Genomic DNA, 16,664 nt, shown 5'->3' on the forward strand with positions numbered 1-16,664 from the left:
TGGTTGGGTTTGTTGATTCCCCCACCCAAAGTTTGGGTGGTTTTTTCCATCCTGGGTTGTAAGTATTTGAATGTGGATCATATGATTGCCTTTGTTGGTTTCCCACATAGTTGGCCTCTTCCCAATCACCTCCTTCAGTGCTTACTTCCTTTTGATCTTGTGTGTGTATTGCAGCCACTTGCTTTGTTTCTAATTTCCTGGTGAGCTCTGCTAGTTGCTTTGCAAACACCTTGTTTTGGGCTAAAATTGTATCAACATGGTTCAGCTCCATGCCTCCCTTAGTGTTGTGTCTCTCTGAAGCATAGTAGTACTCATTCTCAGCCACTGTCTCAATCACTTCAATGGCTTCTTCCACAGTCTTTTTCCTGTTCAATGAACCTCCTGATGAATGGTCTACAGCCTTCCTTGATTCATAAGAAAGTCCATCATAGAAAATATGCAATTGCACCCAGTCATGGAACATGTCTGGTGGGCATTTCCTTGTCAAATCCTTGAATCTCTCCCATGCCTCGTAGAGAGTTTCACCATCTTGTTGTCTAAACGTCTGAACCTCAGATCGAAGCCTATTGACCTTTTGTGAGGGGTAGAAACGTGCCAGAAACTTGCTTTCCACCTCATCCCAGGTTGTTAGGCTCCCCCTTGGGAATGATTCCAGCCACTTAGCTGCCTTGTCCCTAAGTGAAAATGGGAACAAGAGCAGTTTATAGGTATCTTCCTGGACTCCATTGGACTTCACAGTGTCGCAAATTCTCAAGAATTTTGTGAGATGTTGGTTTGGATCTTCATTAGCACTCCCACCAAATGAACAATGATTCTCCACAAGTGATATTAGCTGTGGTTTGAGTTCAAAATTGTTGGCCTGAATGGGTGGTTTCTGAATGCTGCTACCACAATTCCCAGAGGTTGGGTTTATGTATGAACCAAGAACCCTCCTCTCAGGAATGGCATTGTTTCCATCAGCTCTCTCATGGTTGTGAACTTCTCTATCCATGTTGAGATCTAGAGCTTCCTCAAAATTGTCCTCAGATTCTCCTTCAGATTCTTCTTCTCCCAGTACTCTCTTCCCTCTTGCTTCCCTTCTAAGTCTATGAAGGGTCCTCTCTGGTTCGGTATATGGAGGAGTTGATGTCTCTCCTCTCCTACCTGTCATACAAGACACAGCACAGGCACCAAACAAGTGAAATACTCTTGGTTAATGGAAGAGTATGGTTAGAGCAGTTGAGGAATTAATTCAAACAGTTAGTGAGTCAGTGAGTTAGTTGCTTGAATTTAAAGGCATAAAGAAAGAAAGCATGTAACAGAGTGCAGAAATTAAAATTCAACAAGTAACTTGAACCGAATTAATCAAAGCAAGAAAAATGCTCAATCTAGTTAACTTCCAATTTGAGAATTGTCAATCGAAAACCAATCCCCGGCAACGGCGCCATAAACTTGATGCACATAAACTAGTTATGCTACGATTTAGGAAATTGCACAATCGGCAAAATTCCTTCCGGCAAGTGCACCGGTTATCGTCAAGTAAAAACTCACAATAGAGTGAGGTCGAATCCCACAAGGATTGGTTGAATGAGCAATTCGGATTAGAAGTGTGTCTAGTTGAGCGGAATCAAGAATTAGATGAGAATTGCGGAATGTAAAATTGGCGGGAAACGTAAATGGCAAGAAATTGAAATGGCGGAATCTTAAATTGCATGAATTAAAGAGCAGAAGCTAAATTGCTGAAATTAAAAGGGAATGGGGGTGATTGCATGAATTGAGTTGCAGAATGTAAAGAGAAAGTGGAAATCGGAGATGGGGAATTCATTGGGTTATAGGAGATATTGAGATCTCCGAATCAAAACATTTTTATCTCTTCCTCAACCAATGCGTTCATTGAATTTTGCTTGGCAATCTTATATGATTGGATCCCAATCCCTTGGCTCACCAATTCTCTCTAAAAACAAACAAATTTCCAATCCCTTGGCTTAAATGTTCATAAGAAGAGATGATGCTCGATCACTGATTATACCACACAGTTTCATGAACCACAATTTGGTAGGATTACATGTCACAATATCCATCCAAACCCCAATCCAATTCACTGTGAGAAAGCTTCTCTAGCTTGAATCCTCCATTCCTTTCCCAAGGTTCCGAAGGATTCCAATTATGGGTAGTTTCTTTCCCCAGACAACTACCCAATGGAATTAGATCGAGAAGCTTTCTAACAAAATTCAAGAGAAAAGATTGAAGAAGAAGATAAAACTATTATTGATTCATTGAATTACAATAGAGCTCCCTAACCCAATGAAAGGGGGTTTAGTGAGTCATAGCTCTGAATTCAATTACAAAAGTATGAAAACTTCCAAAATGAAAAGGTAAAAAAAAGGTCTCTCTAACTTAAATTCTATCCTATTTATACACTTTCTTCATTGAGCTTCTGTTGTGTTTCTTGGGCTTTGAGGCCTCTCCCTGCTTTCCTTTTGCTTTGGGTTTATGATCCATAATCTTGATGAGGCTGCTGATCCAAATTCTGTAACATTCATTGAGCCAACTTAGTGATAATCAAGTAATGACACATGACTCAACAAATTGAAATTCCAGACTCATCAATCCTTCAGGCCCAATCCCATAAACCATGATATTCAATTGGGTTTCATACCAGAGTAAGTTTAAGTTAATGTTTGTGCTCAAATGCTAACTTAAACTGCAATATTTTTGGCCCAGAAACCTTTTCCAAGAGTGGCGTTTAAGTTGCAGTTTAAGCTTAAACTGCAGCTTAAACGCCAGACACTTCCAGTGATGCCTTTTGTGGAAGCACGTTTAAGCTTCAGTTTAAGGTTAAACTGAAGCTTAAACGTGGAAATGGAAGAAGGCAGCCCTGGAGGGTAACGTAGTCGAACACGTTTAAGCTTCAGTTTAAGGTTAAACTGAAGCTTAAATGTGGATATAGGAAAAGCAGCCCTGGAGGTCGAACACGTTTAAGCTCCAGTTTAAGGTTAAACTGGAGCTTAAACGTGGAAATAGAGAAAGCCATCCTGGAGGTCGAACACGTTTAAGCTTCAGTTTAAGGTTAAACTGGAGCTTAAACGTGGAAGCGGAGGAAGGTAGCCCTGGAGGTGTCGAACACGTTTAAGCTCCAGTTTAAGGTTAAACTGGAGCTTAAACGTGGAAATGGAGAAAGCAACCCTGGAGGAGAAAACTTGGTCGAACACGTTTAAGCTCCAGTTTAAGGTCAAACTAGAGCTTAAACGTGGAAATGGCTCCCTGGTGCATTTCCCATTTCTGGCGTTTAACTTCCAGTTTAAGGTTAAACTGGAGGTTAAACGCCACTTTCACCCTTTCCTCAGCTTTCATGATTTTGGCGTTTAAGCTCCAGTTTAAGCTTAAACTGGAGCTTAAACTCCACATGTGATATTCAAGCTTCCTTTATTGATTTTTGTTGCTTCCTTGCCTAGCCTCTTCTTTCCTGAAATCATCCAAACAACTGCATCAAAGTCTTGCAAATTTTCATGAGAATCTTCCATTCATAGCATTCAAGTAATATAACTAAAAACTCATGGAATTTGCATCAAAATCATACTGTTTGGATGGTTCATTGCTTTGTTATTCATTTAACCATTCTTGGTTACTTTAAGCTCAAGAAAATGCATAAAACAACTAAAACTAACAGAAAAATGCTAGTGAAACTAGCCTAAGATGCCTTGGCATCAGTAGCTATTTCGGTTTTATTTTGTAGCTTTCTGGGATGTTGCTTTTTTTTTTGAGAAAGGGTTTCTCTCTGTGAGTTTTGTTGGGACGTTAGTTTTGTAGGTTTTCCTGAATCCTTGTTCCCTGACTGCCTCCAAAGGATGCCCCTGGACCTTCTGTGTGGGTCCTGGGGTTTTCCTTTTGTTGTTTGTCCTGTCTGAATCATACTAGCCGAGTTGTTTTGTCCTTTGTCCGAGATATTTTTTAGTAATCCGATTTTCTTTTCTTGTTGTAGGATTAGTTGGCCTCATGTCTTCTGGCAAAAATATTGTTGAGACGTCTTCCCAAGTCCCTGAGAGCATGGCTGATTGGGTGGATTCTATGGTTCTTCTATGTGTTTCCTTGGTTGACTCTGAATTCTGTCAGCAACTTAGGCAATTTCATAAGATCTGTGGTAATGGTGGTGATGAAAAGAACTATAAGCTTGTATCTCTGAGTTCTGAGGAGAGGGTCTGTTTCTCTACCCGAATTACTGGAGAGCGCCCTTTTTTCTATGCCTACGACTTCTTTTTTAGTCAAATGAATATCACTCTTCCTTTTACCGATTTTGAGACTACCTGTTATGGTCCTGTAATGTTGCTCCATCCCAACTTTACCCCAATTCCTGGGGTTTTATAAAAATCTTTCAATTGTTGTGTCATGAATTCGGTATCCCTGCTTCACAATCCCTTTTCTTTTATCTCTTTGTTTCGACAAAGCCTGGGGTAGTTAAGAAGAAAGCCGCTTGGGTTTCTTTCCGAGCTTCCCAGGGAAAAAAGGTTTTCTCTATGTTTGATGAATCTTTTCGTGATTTTAAGAATTACTTTTTTAGGGTCCGATCTGTTGAAGGAGCTCGGCCCTTTTTTATGGATGGGAATGATGAACCCGCCTTTCCCTTGGAATGGCAAAAGGATGTGAGGGTATCTAGATATGCGTGGAAAATGTTGGATGAGGCTGAGCAAGCTTTCATGACTCTTCTGGAAGAAAAATAGGGGCAGCCTCCCCATCTTGACACAAAGAAATTTTTAACCAACCCCTCTCTCCTCCAAACTGAGCTGGGTAGTGGTCAATTTTTGGTTTTCCTTGTTTGTCGATTTATTTTTTGTAAGCTCTTTTCTGATTTGTAACTTGGTTTTCCACTGTTATGTTTTCCTTGTAGAGATGATTAAAAATAATGAATCTATGAAGGCCTTCAAAAGGGCAAGGAAGGCTACGGCAGCCCAAAACGTCTCAGCCAAGGCGGCCGGGGAGGGGTCGTCCCGAGTTCAGTCGAAGCCGGCCGTACCGAGCTCACCGGGGGCGAAGAAGGTAATCCCTACTCCTCAGATTCGTTTGGTCGATCCTCCGCAAGCTTCTGTGGCTACTTCTGGTGCTCCTCCCAAAAAAAAAAAGACAACTGAACCTTTTAACATTGACGCCCCTGACTTTGACGCGGTTGAGTTTGTTGATCAGCAGATTGGTCTTTATGGTACCATCCCTACTAATGATGTCTCTCTCCTTCGCCATTTAGACTTCATTACTCAGAGCAGCATTAAGATGGCACATATGGGAGCTGCTATGTACTGTACTGCTCAAGATCTTCCCCTTCATGCCACCAAGGCCTTTATAGAGGAGGCTAAGTAGGAGTTTGACATAATGAAGGGTTTGAAGGAGGAGCTTCAAGTATAGGTGGCCAAGCTGGAGAAGGAGTTGGAGGGCGAGAAGGCTAGTTCTGTTGCTTTGGTGGCTTCTGTGAGGTTGGATGAGGACACGACATTGAGGCACAAAGAAGGCTATGTCACATCCTACCGCGAGGTAATGCGTCTTAGGGAGGAGTTAGAGTCTGCCCGGGTTGATTATGCCGATCTCCAGGGTCACCTTGTAGGTAGCGTAAATGCTGCTTATGAGAACCTGAAGGAACAAGTTCGAGTTCTTGCTCCCGAGGTCGACCTTACTCTCTTCAGCCTGGACAATGTTGTAAAGGATGGCAAGATTGTCCCTGATGACCTTGATGACGACGATGTTGAACCTCTTCCTGTGCCGGTCACCAAAGTCACTGTTGTGCCGACTTCGTCAGCTTCTCCCGCTGGGGTTAGTCATCCCGAACCAGAGCCTGATTGTCAGATCTTAAATCGGGATGACGGGACGGTGGATGCAGTGCCCCTTCAGACTCGCCCTCCTTCACCTTGTGCTGCCGAAAAGCCTTCGGATCTTCCCTGATTATGTAAAATGTTTTGTGTAGATAGCCCGTCCTGTGGACTTTTAAAACTTTCTTTTTGTAATGTTGCTGACTGTTGACACTTTTTCAGTTGCTTATTTAGCAACTTTATTTTGAAAAACAAAGAATAGCTTCCAAGTTCTTCGGGCTGATTTGGGTAGCCTCTTTGAGCTTGTTCTTATCGTGCTTTTAATATCATGTCAGTCCTTATCTATCTTGGTATCCTTTCTTAAGTTTTCGGTAGCGTTGGAGCCTTTTTGGATTCCTTTTTGTATTTCCTGCTTGTGGCTTTGATTCCTTTGATGCTTCGGAAGTTAGTTCTAGTAATCCTGCTTTGTTTGGACCTTTTATGAGGTCTCTTGCTAAGTATTACTTTTTATAACTTTAGCATTTCATGGAGGCCGACTTCATCATGTTGGGCTCATGGAAGTTATTTTTGTAATCCTCTTTCTTGGACCTTGTTCAGGTTTCTTTCAGGGATTACTTCTATAACTTTTATGTTTTGAGCCGACTTTGTCATGTCAGGCCCTTCTAAGTTATTTTTGTAATCCTCTTTCTTGGACCTTGTTCAGGTCTCTTTCAGGAATTACTTCTATAACTTTTATGTTTTGGGCCGACTTTGTCATGTCTGGCCTTTCTAAGTTATTTTTGTAATCCTCTTTTATAGGATTGGCCAGACCTCTTTCCAGGGATTTACTTATAACTTGGGTTATTGTGACTGGTCTGACTTCTTAACGTTGGTCAGTCTTTAAGTTATTTTTTAGCAATCCATTTTCTTTTAAGACCTCGTCAGGTCCTTTCTATGAATCACTTTCGATAAGTTCTTGCATTATTCTATTTTCATCTTTGCCGATTTGTAGAAATTGGGTTTGATCCTCGCTTGGTCGACCTTTTGATGAATTTGGTTTTCATCTCTGTTGGTCTTTATCGCGATCGTGCAGTGAATTTGGTTTTCACTTTCTGCCAATCTGTTGCTTTATAATCGGACGATGAATGTTTCAGATTAATGCGGCTTGAGAATTTGTAGAATATCTAAACATATTTTATTCAAAAGAAAAATGCAAATATATACATGTGGAAATTTTATCCCTCTAAGTTGGGTGATTTATAGGTCTTGGCTTGGCGCCTCATTAAAAAATATTTTCAGGAAAAAGAGTGTGTCTTGTCCTAAGCTCCTTTATTATCCCCAACTATAGTACCTTCTTAGGTTGCAGGCGTGCCATGACCTAGGAAGCTCTCGTCCATCGAGTTCGGACAGTCTGTAGTAGCCCTTTCCTAGTACTTCTACGACTCGGTAGGGTCCTTTCCAGTTTGCTGCCAGCTTTCCTTCTCCAGGTCGAGTTGTTCCGATATCATTTTGGATTAGGATGAGGTCATTCTCATTGAAACCTCATGGCACTACCTTTTGATTATATCTCGAATCCATTCGACGCTTTAGTGCTTCTTCCCTGATCCGAGCTGTTTCTTGGACTTCCGGGAGTAGGTCGAGTTCTTCCCTCTGAAGTTGGGAGTTGGCTTCTTCACTATCGTGGATCACTCTAGGTGACTCTTCTTCAATCTTTACTGGGATCATTGCCTCCATTCCATATGTTAATCGGAAGGGTGATTCCTTTGTGGTGGAATGTGGCGTTGTTCGATATGCCCATAGGACTTGTGGGAGCTCCTCAGCCCAAGCTCCCTTTGCGTCCTGTAATCTTCGTTTTATCCCGGCCAATATGACCTTGTTGGCGGCTTCGGCTTGTCCATTGGCTTGGGGATGTTCTACGGAAGTGAATTGTTGTTTTATGTTCAAGTCGGCTACTAACTTTCTGAAGTCTGCATCTGTGAATTGGGTGCCATTGTCTGTGGTGATGGAGTATAGAACTCTGAACCTCGTGACAATGTTCCTATATAGGAATTTTCGACTTCTTTGAGCAGTGGCATTAGCTAGGGGTTCTGCCTCGATCCACTTTGTAAAGTAGTCTACCCCTACTATAAGGAATTTAACTTGTCCCGATCCCTGAGGGAAGGGTCCGAGAAGGTCGAGTCCCCATTTTGCAAATGGCCATGGTGAGGTCACGCTGATGAGTTTCTCTGGCGGGGCGATGTGAAAGTTGGCATGTTTCTGGCATGGTAGACATGTCTTTACAAACTCTGTAGCTTCCTTTTGTAGAGTTGGCCAATAAAATCCTGCTCGGAGTACTTTTTTGACGAGAGCTTGTGCTCCGAGATGATTGCCATAAATGCCACTGTGTACTTCTTCTAGAACTTCCTTTGTATTGGCAGTCGGCACACATTTTAATAATGGGATTGAAATCCCTCTCTTGTATAGAGTATTGTTTATGATGGTGTAATGTTGTGCCTCTCGTTTTAACCTCTTTGCCTCTTTTTCGTCTGTTGGGAGTGTTTCTATTTTGAGGTAGTTAATTATGGGAGTCATCCATCCTTGATCCTGACCTGTTATGGCTAGGACTTTTTCTTCTTCCGAGATTGACGGACTCTGCAGTATTTCTTGGATGAGGCTTCTATTGTTGCCCCCTGGTTTAGTGCTGGCTAGCTTTGAGAGTGTGTCAGCTCGGGCATTCTGTTCTCGGGGTATATGACGGACCTCATATTCTCCGAGCTGTCCGAGCTGTTCCCTGGTTTTGTCCAAGTACTTCTTCATGGTGGGGTCTTTGGCTTGGTAGCTCCTTGTAATTTGTGAAGTGACTACTTGTGAGTCGCTGAAGATAGTAAGCTTTTGAGCTCCCACCTCCCAGCCAGCTTCAAGCCAGCTAGTAATGCCTCATATTCCGCTTGATTGTTTGAGGCAGGGAACCCGAATTTGAGGGAGAGTTCAATTTGAGTCCCTTGGTTGCTTTCAATTATCACACCCGCGCCACTTCCATTTTTATTTGAGGAACCGTCCACGTAGAGACTCCATTCTGTGGGGGTTTCCGGGACGTCTGTAAATTCTGTAATGAAGTTGGCCAGGTATTATGATTTAATGGCTGTCCGAGCTTCATATTGAAGATCAAATTCGGACAACTCGACGGTCCATTGTAAGATTCTACCTGCTAAGTCTGTTTTCTGCAAAATCCCTTTTATGGGCTGGTTGGTCCGAATCCTAATGGTGTGAGCTTGGAAGTATGGACAAAGTCGTCGAGATGTTAGTATGAGGGCATAGGCAAATTTTTCTATTTTTTGGTAGTTCAGCTCGGATCCTTGTCATGCTTTACTGATGAAGTAAACGGGTTGTTGCCCACTGTTGTTTTCTCGAACTAGTGCCGAGGCTACTACTCAACTTCCTACCGCAAGGTACAATATGAGTGGTTCTACTTTCCGTGGCCGAGTTAGGATAGGTGGTTGTCCTAGGAATCTCTTGAACTCTTGGAAGGCTTGCTCGCACTCCGTTGTCCATTCAAACTTTTTTCCTTTCCTTAGAGTGGCGTAGAAGGGGAGAGATCTTATTGCCGATCCGGCTAAAAATCTGGACAAGGCTGCCAACCTTCCGTTGAGTTGTTGCACCCCTTTGACACAAGTCGGGCTTTTCATGTCGAGTATGGCCCGGCATTTATCCGGATTTGCTTCGATTCCTCTTTGTGTGAGCATAAAACCCAAGAATTTGCCAGCTTCTACTGCAAAGGTGCATTTTGCGGGATTGAGTCGCATGCCATGCTTTCTTATAGTGTCGAACACTTGGGTCAGGTCGGACAATAGCGTCTCTTCACTTTGTGTCTTTATTAACATGTTGTCTACATAGACTTCCATGATTTTTTCGATATGCTCCGAAAAGACTTTATTAATTAACCTTTGATAAGTAGCTCCCGCGTTTTTAAGATCAAAAGGCATTACGATGTAGCAGTAGTTTACTTTTGGGGTTAGGAATGAGGTTTTTTCTTGATCGGGTGGATGCATTAGGATTTGATTGTATCCCGAATACGCGTCCATGAACGAGAGGTATTTATATCCGGAGGAGGCATCCACCAGGGCGTCGATACTTGGGAGTGGATAAGGATCTTTTGGGTAGGCTTTGTTGAGATCAGTGTAGTCGGTGCACATTCGCCACTTTCCGTTTGATTTTTTCACCAAGACGACGTTAGCTAGCCATAGTGGGTACTTGACTTCTCTTATGAATCCTGCCTCCAATAGAGCTTGTACCTGCTCTTCCACAGCTTGGGATCGTTCTGGTCTGAGCTTTCTTTATCTCTGTTGTACTGGCTGAGATCCTGGGTAGACCGCCAACTTGTGGCACATTAATTTGGGGTCTATGCCTGGCATGTCTGCAGCTTTCCATGCAAAGAGGTCGACGTTGTCTCGTAAGAACTGTACGAGTAATTATTTTATGTCTCCTCTTGGAAGCCTACCAATATTGGTTGTTTTGTCCGGGGTGTCTCCGATCTGGATTTTCTCTACTTCACCTTCGGGTTGTGGGCGGAGTTCTTCTTGCCTCTGAGCTCCTCCCAGTTCGATTGTGTGGAATTCTTCTACTCTGCCTCTGAGGTTTAAACTTTCGTTATAACAACGGCGTGCCATCTTCTGATCTGCTTTAATTGTAGCTATCCCTTCTGCAGTTGAGAATTTTATGCATAAATGTGGAGTTGAGACTATTGCGCCGAGTTGATTCAATGTTGTTCGACCTATTAAGGCATTGTAGGCTGAGCTCACGTCGACCATGATGTAGTCTATCTTGAGTGTTCTGAATTGGTTTCCTTTTCCGAAGGTAGTGTGTAGTGAGATGTATCCAAGTGGTTGAACCGGGGTGTCTCCCAGTCCGAACAGACTATTTGGATATGCTCTAAGTTCTTTTTCTTCCAGGCCGAGCTTGTCAAAGGCAGTTTGAACAAGATGTCGGCGGAGCTCCCCTAGTCTATCAGTGTGCGGTGGTGTTCCAAGGGTTACCTGAAACTGTAGGTCGATCTCGGATGAGATCTTCTGTACTGGTCGGAGATGACGCGTCCAGCTGGCTGGTGGCGGCCGGAGCTGTTGTGTCCGACTTGTTGGACTGGCTGCACTTCTTATCCTTGGTCACTGGAGGGTGGGGGGTACCTGCAAGAGACTCCGATGCTTAAGTTAGCACGAGTATTAAGCAGGTTTATTGTAGAATCAGAGTATGAGTTATACTTGGGTGCTCCAGTGTATTTATAATGGTGTGGAGTGACCTTTTTAGATAAGATAAGTTAGTTATCTTATCTTATCTTTGGGTGAGGTCAGCTTATCTTCAAGGGAACCGCCTTTATCTCTATAGGCTTGAACTACCTTTGGATTTGGGTTGTGTTCCTCTATTTGGGCCCTTTACTGGGCTATCCTGTCGATCTGGCCGAGCTCTTTGAGAAGAGGTCGGATAGCCTGACCTGAAGAGGTTGGTCGCTTTGTTACTGAACATCCCGGGTCGGATGGCTCGACCCAGGGTATGAACAGTGCCCCTGCTTGAGCTCGGTCTTCTGCTTTGAGGTCGAGTTTTTTTGACTTCGAACTTTTTATAGCGAAGCCGAACTCGAGCGCTTTTGTCGATTCCTTTCTTTGTAGAGCTTTTTTTGAATGTAGAACGTTTTTCCTCTAAAAACGTGTGCTTTTGTATTAGCGCTTTGTTCTAGGGAACGTGCGAGGGTTTAATACCTTCATTAATTGGTATTAATTTCCCCGTTTCTCCTGGCCTTATTTTGAATTTTGCTTCCTCAGAAAAACGGTTTCTCTTCTTCCTTTTTCTTTTTAACTCCTTCGTTTTCTCTGTCTCTGTCTTTTCTTGTGTTGCGGTGCCTTTCAGTGGTCTAGCGATTCCTTCCTTTCTACTTCTTCCGGAACTTCTCATTTCTCCAGGTTAGTTCCATTTTGTAATTACTTTTCTCTTTTGTTGCTTTGGCTCTGGTTTTCTGGTGAAGTTTTGATTTTGCTTGGAGAAAGTTTGGATCTTTCTATTTTTGTTGCGCCTAATTGCTGTTGTATGGTACGTTCTGGGAGTTTCTTCGTCTTTCGTATGAACTTTTTCGCCTTTCCTGTTGCTTGATGCTTTTAGGGCTTTTGCATGTTATCACCGTTTCTGCTTGTGCTTTCGATGATGGTTTTTGATTCTGGAGAAAAGGCTGTGCTTTTGACGATTCTCTGCTTGGCATGTTTGGTGTTGTCGAAGCTTTTTGTTAAAAGATAGTGGCTTTGATGACTTTTTTGTACTTTTTTTGTGTTTTGTCTTTCTCCTATAAAAATGCTTGCTGTTTGAAATCTTCTTTTTGTTTGGGGGATGTCGAGACGTAAGCTGTAGATTTTTTCTGAAACCTTGCTTTGCCACTGCCTCCAAAGGATGCCCCAGGACTTTGGTTTGAGTCTTGGGGGTTTTCCTTTTCTGTTTGTTCATCTGTATCATATTAGTCGAGTTGCTTTGCCCCTCCTCCGAGATGTTTTTTAGTAATCCAATCTTCTTTTCTTTTTGTAGGATTAGTTTGCCTCATGCCTTCTCGCAATAACGTTGTAGAGGTGTCTTCCAAAGTTCCCGAGGGGATGTCCGATTGGCTGGACTCCCTTGTCCTAATGTGTGTCTCAGTCGTGGATGCTGAATTTTGTGTAGAGCTGAGGAAACGTCATAGGATCTGTGGTAACAGTGCTCGGGAGAGGGATTATGAGCTTGTAGCTCCTGACTCTGATGAGAGGGCTTGTTTTCCTAGTTTCGTCGAGGGGGAGCGTCCCTTCTTCTACGCCTATGAATATTTCTTCAACCAGTTGGACGTTACTTTTCCTTTTACTGCTTTCGAGACCGACTTGTTGTGGTCATGTAATATTGCTCCATCCTAGCTTCATCCGAATTCCTGGGGTTTTATCAAAATATTTCAACTGCTTTGCTAAGAGTTAGGCGTAACACCTTCTGAAACTATTTTCCTCTATCTTTTTGTCTCGGCCAAGCCCGGAGGTTCTTCCAAAAAGAAAGCTTCCTGGGTTTCTTTCAGATCGGCCCAGGGGCATAAAGTTTTTGCCATGTATGACGAGTCTTTTAAAGATTTTAAAAATTATTTCTTCCGAGTTCGTGCTGTTGAGGGGGTCCGCCCCTTTTTTCTTGATGAGAATGACGAGCCTGCTTTTCCTCTAGAGTGGCAAAAGAATGTGAGAGTGCCACGTTATACATGGGAAATGCTTAATGAGGTTGAGCGGGCTTTTGTAGTTGTTCTTGAAGATTTATGGAGGGGGAACCACCCCATCTGGATACAAAAAGATTCTTGAGTGATCCATCTTTGGTTCAAACTGCTTTGGGTACTGTCTGACTTGTTTTTATACTTGTTTCTGAGCTTCTCTTCTCCTATGTTATAACTTGTCATTTATGGTTGATTCTGTATTTTCAGAGATGTCGAAAAACAAGGATTCCATGAAGGCCTACAAGAAGGCGAAGAAGGCTGCTGCTGCTCAAAATATCTCGGCCAAGGCGGCCGGACAGGGATCTTCTCAAGTTCCTCTGATGCCGCCTGTGCCAAGTTCTCCTGGGCCAAGGAAGGTGATCCCCACTCCTCGAGTTCATCTGACTGATCCTCCATAGACTTCTGCTATTGCTTCTGGTACTCCTCCCAACAAGAAATAGAAAACAATTGAGGCCTTTAACCTTGACACCCCTGATTTTAATGCAATCGAATTCGTAGATCAGCAAATCGGTCCCTACGGTACCCTTCCCACGGATGATGTATCAATCCTTCGCCATCTGGATTTTATGACCCGAAATAGTGTTAAAATGGCATATATGGGGGTTGCCCTGTACCGAACTGCTCAGAATCTTCCTCTCCATGCCACCAAGGAATTTATGAAGGAGGCTAAATAGGAGTTTGACCGAATGAAGGGCCTGAAGGAAGAGCTTGAGGTAAAGGTAGCCAAGTTAGAGAAGGATATGGAGAACGAAAAGGTGAGTTCCCTTGCTCTGGCGGCTTCTGTGCGGTTGGCCGAGGACACGGCATTGAGGCATAAGGACAGTTATGTGACATCTTATCGGGAGGTGGTGCATCTGAGGGAGGAGTTGGAGAATGCGCGAGCTGATTACTCCGAGCTCCAAGGTCATCTTGTTGGCAGCGTAACTACTGCCTATGAGAGCTTGAGGGAGCAGGTTCATATTATTGCTCCCGAGGCCGACCTTACTCTTTTCAGCCTGGATAATATTGTGAGGGATGGTAAGATTGTCCCTGATAACCAGGATGATGATGATGTTGAACCTCCCCCTGTGTCTTCTGCCAAAGTGTCAACCTCTTCAGTTCCTCCAGTTGTGTCTGACCCGGATTGACAGATTCTGAACCAGGATAGTGGAACCGTGGATGCTGTGCCTATTCAGACTCGCCTTCCTTCTCCTCAGACTGATGCTGTCGAGAAGTCTTCTAATCTTAGCTGAATTTTCTTTGGATGTTTGCGTAGTTGGCCCGGCTTGTGGGCTTTAAAACTCTTTATTTTGTATAGTTGAATATTTTGCTGATTGCTGGTACTCCTTTTGGTTGCTTGTTTAGCAACTTTTAAAAAACAAGTAGCTTTCAAGCTTTTGGGCTTGACCCTAAAGCTTTATAATATTGTATAGCATGCTTGTTTACACTTGTCTTGGCACTTTTCTGGGTTTTTAGAATACTGGAGCCTTGCTGCTCGGCCTCTTTGAACTACTTTGTACTTGGAGGTCGTAGATGTGTGGATCCAATTCGTATTTCGGTTTGCTTGTTTGTATTTGTCTATAACTGATTTCTTTACATCGTCCTTTTCCAAGTTGTTTTTATAGTGGACCGATTTTGTCATGTCGATTTCTTCTAAGTTATTTCGTAATCCTCTTTCTTGGACCTTGGTTAGGTCTCTTTTAGGGACTACTTTTATAACTTTTTCGTAGGAGGTCGACTTCTTTATGTTGTCTTCTTTCTAAGTTATTTTTGTAATCCTCTTTCTTGGACCCTTGTCAGGTCTCTTTCAAGGATTACTTTTATAACTTATTTTTGTAGGATACCGGCTTCGTTAGGTCGATCTCTTCCAAGTTATTTTGTAATCCTCTTTCTTGGACCTTGGTCAGGTCTCTTTCAGGGATTACTTTTATAACTTACTTTTGTAGGAGACCGACTTCGTTAGGTCGATCTCTTCTAAGTTATTTTGTAATCCTCTTTCTTGGACCTTTGTCAGGTCTCTTTCAGGGATTACTTATATAACTTATTTTGTAGGAGACCGACTTCGTTAGGTTGATCTCTTCTAAGTTATTTTGTAATCCTCTTTCTTGGACCTTTGTCAGGTCTCTTTCAGGGATTACTTATATAACTTATTTTGTAGGAGACCGACTTCGTTAGGTCGATCTCTTCTAAGTTATTTTGTAATCTTCTTTCTTGGACCTTTGTCAGGTCTCTTTCAGGGATTACTTATATAACTTATTTTGTAGGAGACCGACTTCGTTAGGTCGATCTCTTCTAAGTTATTTTGTAATCCTCTTTCTTGGACCTTTGTCAGGTCTCTTTCAGGGATTACTTTTATAACTTATTTTTATAGGAGACCGAGTTCGTTAGGTCAATCTCTTCTAAGTTATAGCAATTCCTCTTTTATAGGGTTGGCCAGACCTCTTTCCAGGGATTTGCTGATAACTTGGGTTAACTTGGTCCGACTTCTCTATATCGGCCAGTCTTTAAGTTATTATTTAGTGATCCATAAGACCTCGTCAAGTTCTTTTTTCGGATCACTTTCGATAACTTCTTGCATTATTCTGTGTTCATCTTTGCCGATTTGTAGAAGGTGGTTTCTGTCTTTCTTCGGTCGACCTTTAGATGAATCGCATTTTCATCTTTATTGGTCTTCCATCGTGATCGTGCAGTGAATCTGTTTTTCACTTTTTGCCGATCTGTTGCTTTATAATCGGACAATGAATGCTTCAGATTAATGCGTCTTGAGAATTTGTAGAATATCTAAAAATATATTTTATTCAAAAGCAAGTGAAAATATATACATGTGGGAGTTTTTCATCCCTTTAAGTCGGATAATTTCTGGATCTCAACTTGGTGCCTCATTAAAAAACCTTTTCAGGAAAAAGAGTGCATCCGAGATCTGTTACCTTCTCTAGCTATAATACCTTCTTAGGTTGCAGGCGTGCCATGATCTGGAAAGCTCTCGTCCATTGTGTTCGGAGAGTCTGTAATAGCCTTTTCCAAGTACTTCTATGACTCGGTAGGCTAGATATGCCCATAGGACTTGTGGAAGTTCTTCGGCCCAAGCTCCCTTTGCATCTTGCAGTCTCCGTTTCAACCCAGCCAATATGACTTTGTTGGCAGCTTCGGCCTGTCCATTGGCTTGAGGATGTTCGACGGAAGTGAACTGGTGCTTTATGTTCAAGTCGGCTACTAATCTCCTGAAGCCTGCATCTGTGAATTGAGTGCCATTGTCTGTGGTGATGGAGTATAGAACCCCGAACCTCATGACAATGTTCCTATATAGGAATTTCCGGCTTCTTTGAGCAGTTGCGTTGACTAGGGGCTCTGCCTCAATCTACTTTGTAAAATAGTCTACTCCGACTATGAGGAATTTGACTTGTCCTGATCCCTGGGGAAAGGGTCCGAGAAGATCAAGTCCCCATTTTGCAAATGGCCAAGGTGCGGTTATGCTAATGAGCTCTTCTGGCGGGGCGATGTGAAAGTTGGCATGTTTCTGGCATGGTGGGCATGTCCTTACAAACTCTGTAGCTTCTTTTTGTAGAGTTGGCCAGTAGAATCCCGCCCGAAGTACCTTTTTGGTGAGAGCTTATGCCCCGAGATGATTGCCACAAATGCCACTGTGTACTTCCTCTAAAACTTCCCTTGTGTTGGAGGTCGGCACACATTTTAGTAGTGGTATT

At 42.8% G+C, this 16,664-nt stretch overlaps 1 non-coding gene across 1 annotated transcript; it reads left to right on the forward strand.

The window, feature by feature from the left end:
- Positions 1–461: 461 nt before the first annotated feature.
- LOC148572376 (small nucleolar RNA R71) lies at positions 462–565 on the forward strand. Its single transcript, XR_015880276.1, has one exon. It is a non-coding gene; the product is annotated as a small nucleolar RNA R71 (small nucleolar RNA).
- Positions 566–16,664: the final 16,099 nt, after the last annotated feature.

The sequence above is a fragment of the Arachis ipaensis genome, chromosome B3, assembly GCF_059453495.1.
Source record: "Arachis ipaensis isolate K30076 ecotype BB chromosome B3, ASM5945349v1, whole genome shotgun sequence".
NCBI lineage: Eukaryota > Viridiplantae > Streptophyta > Magnoliopsida > Fabales > Fabaceae > Arachis > Arachis ipaensis.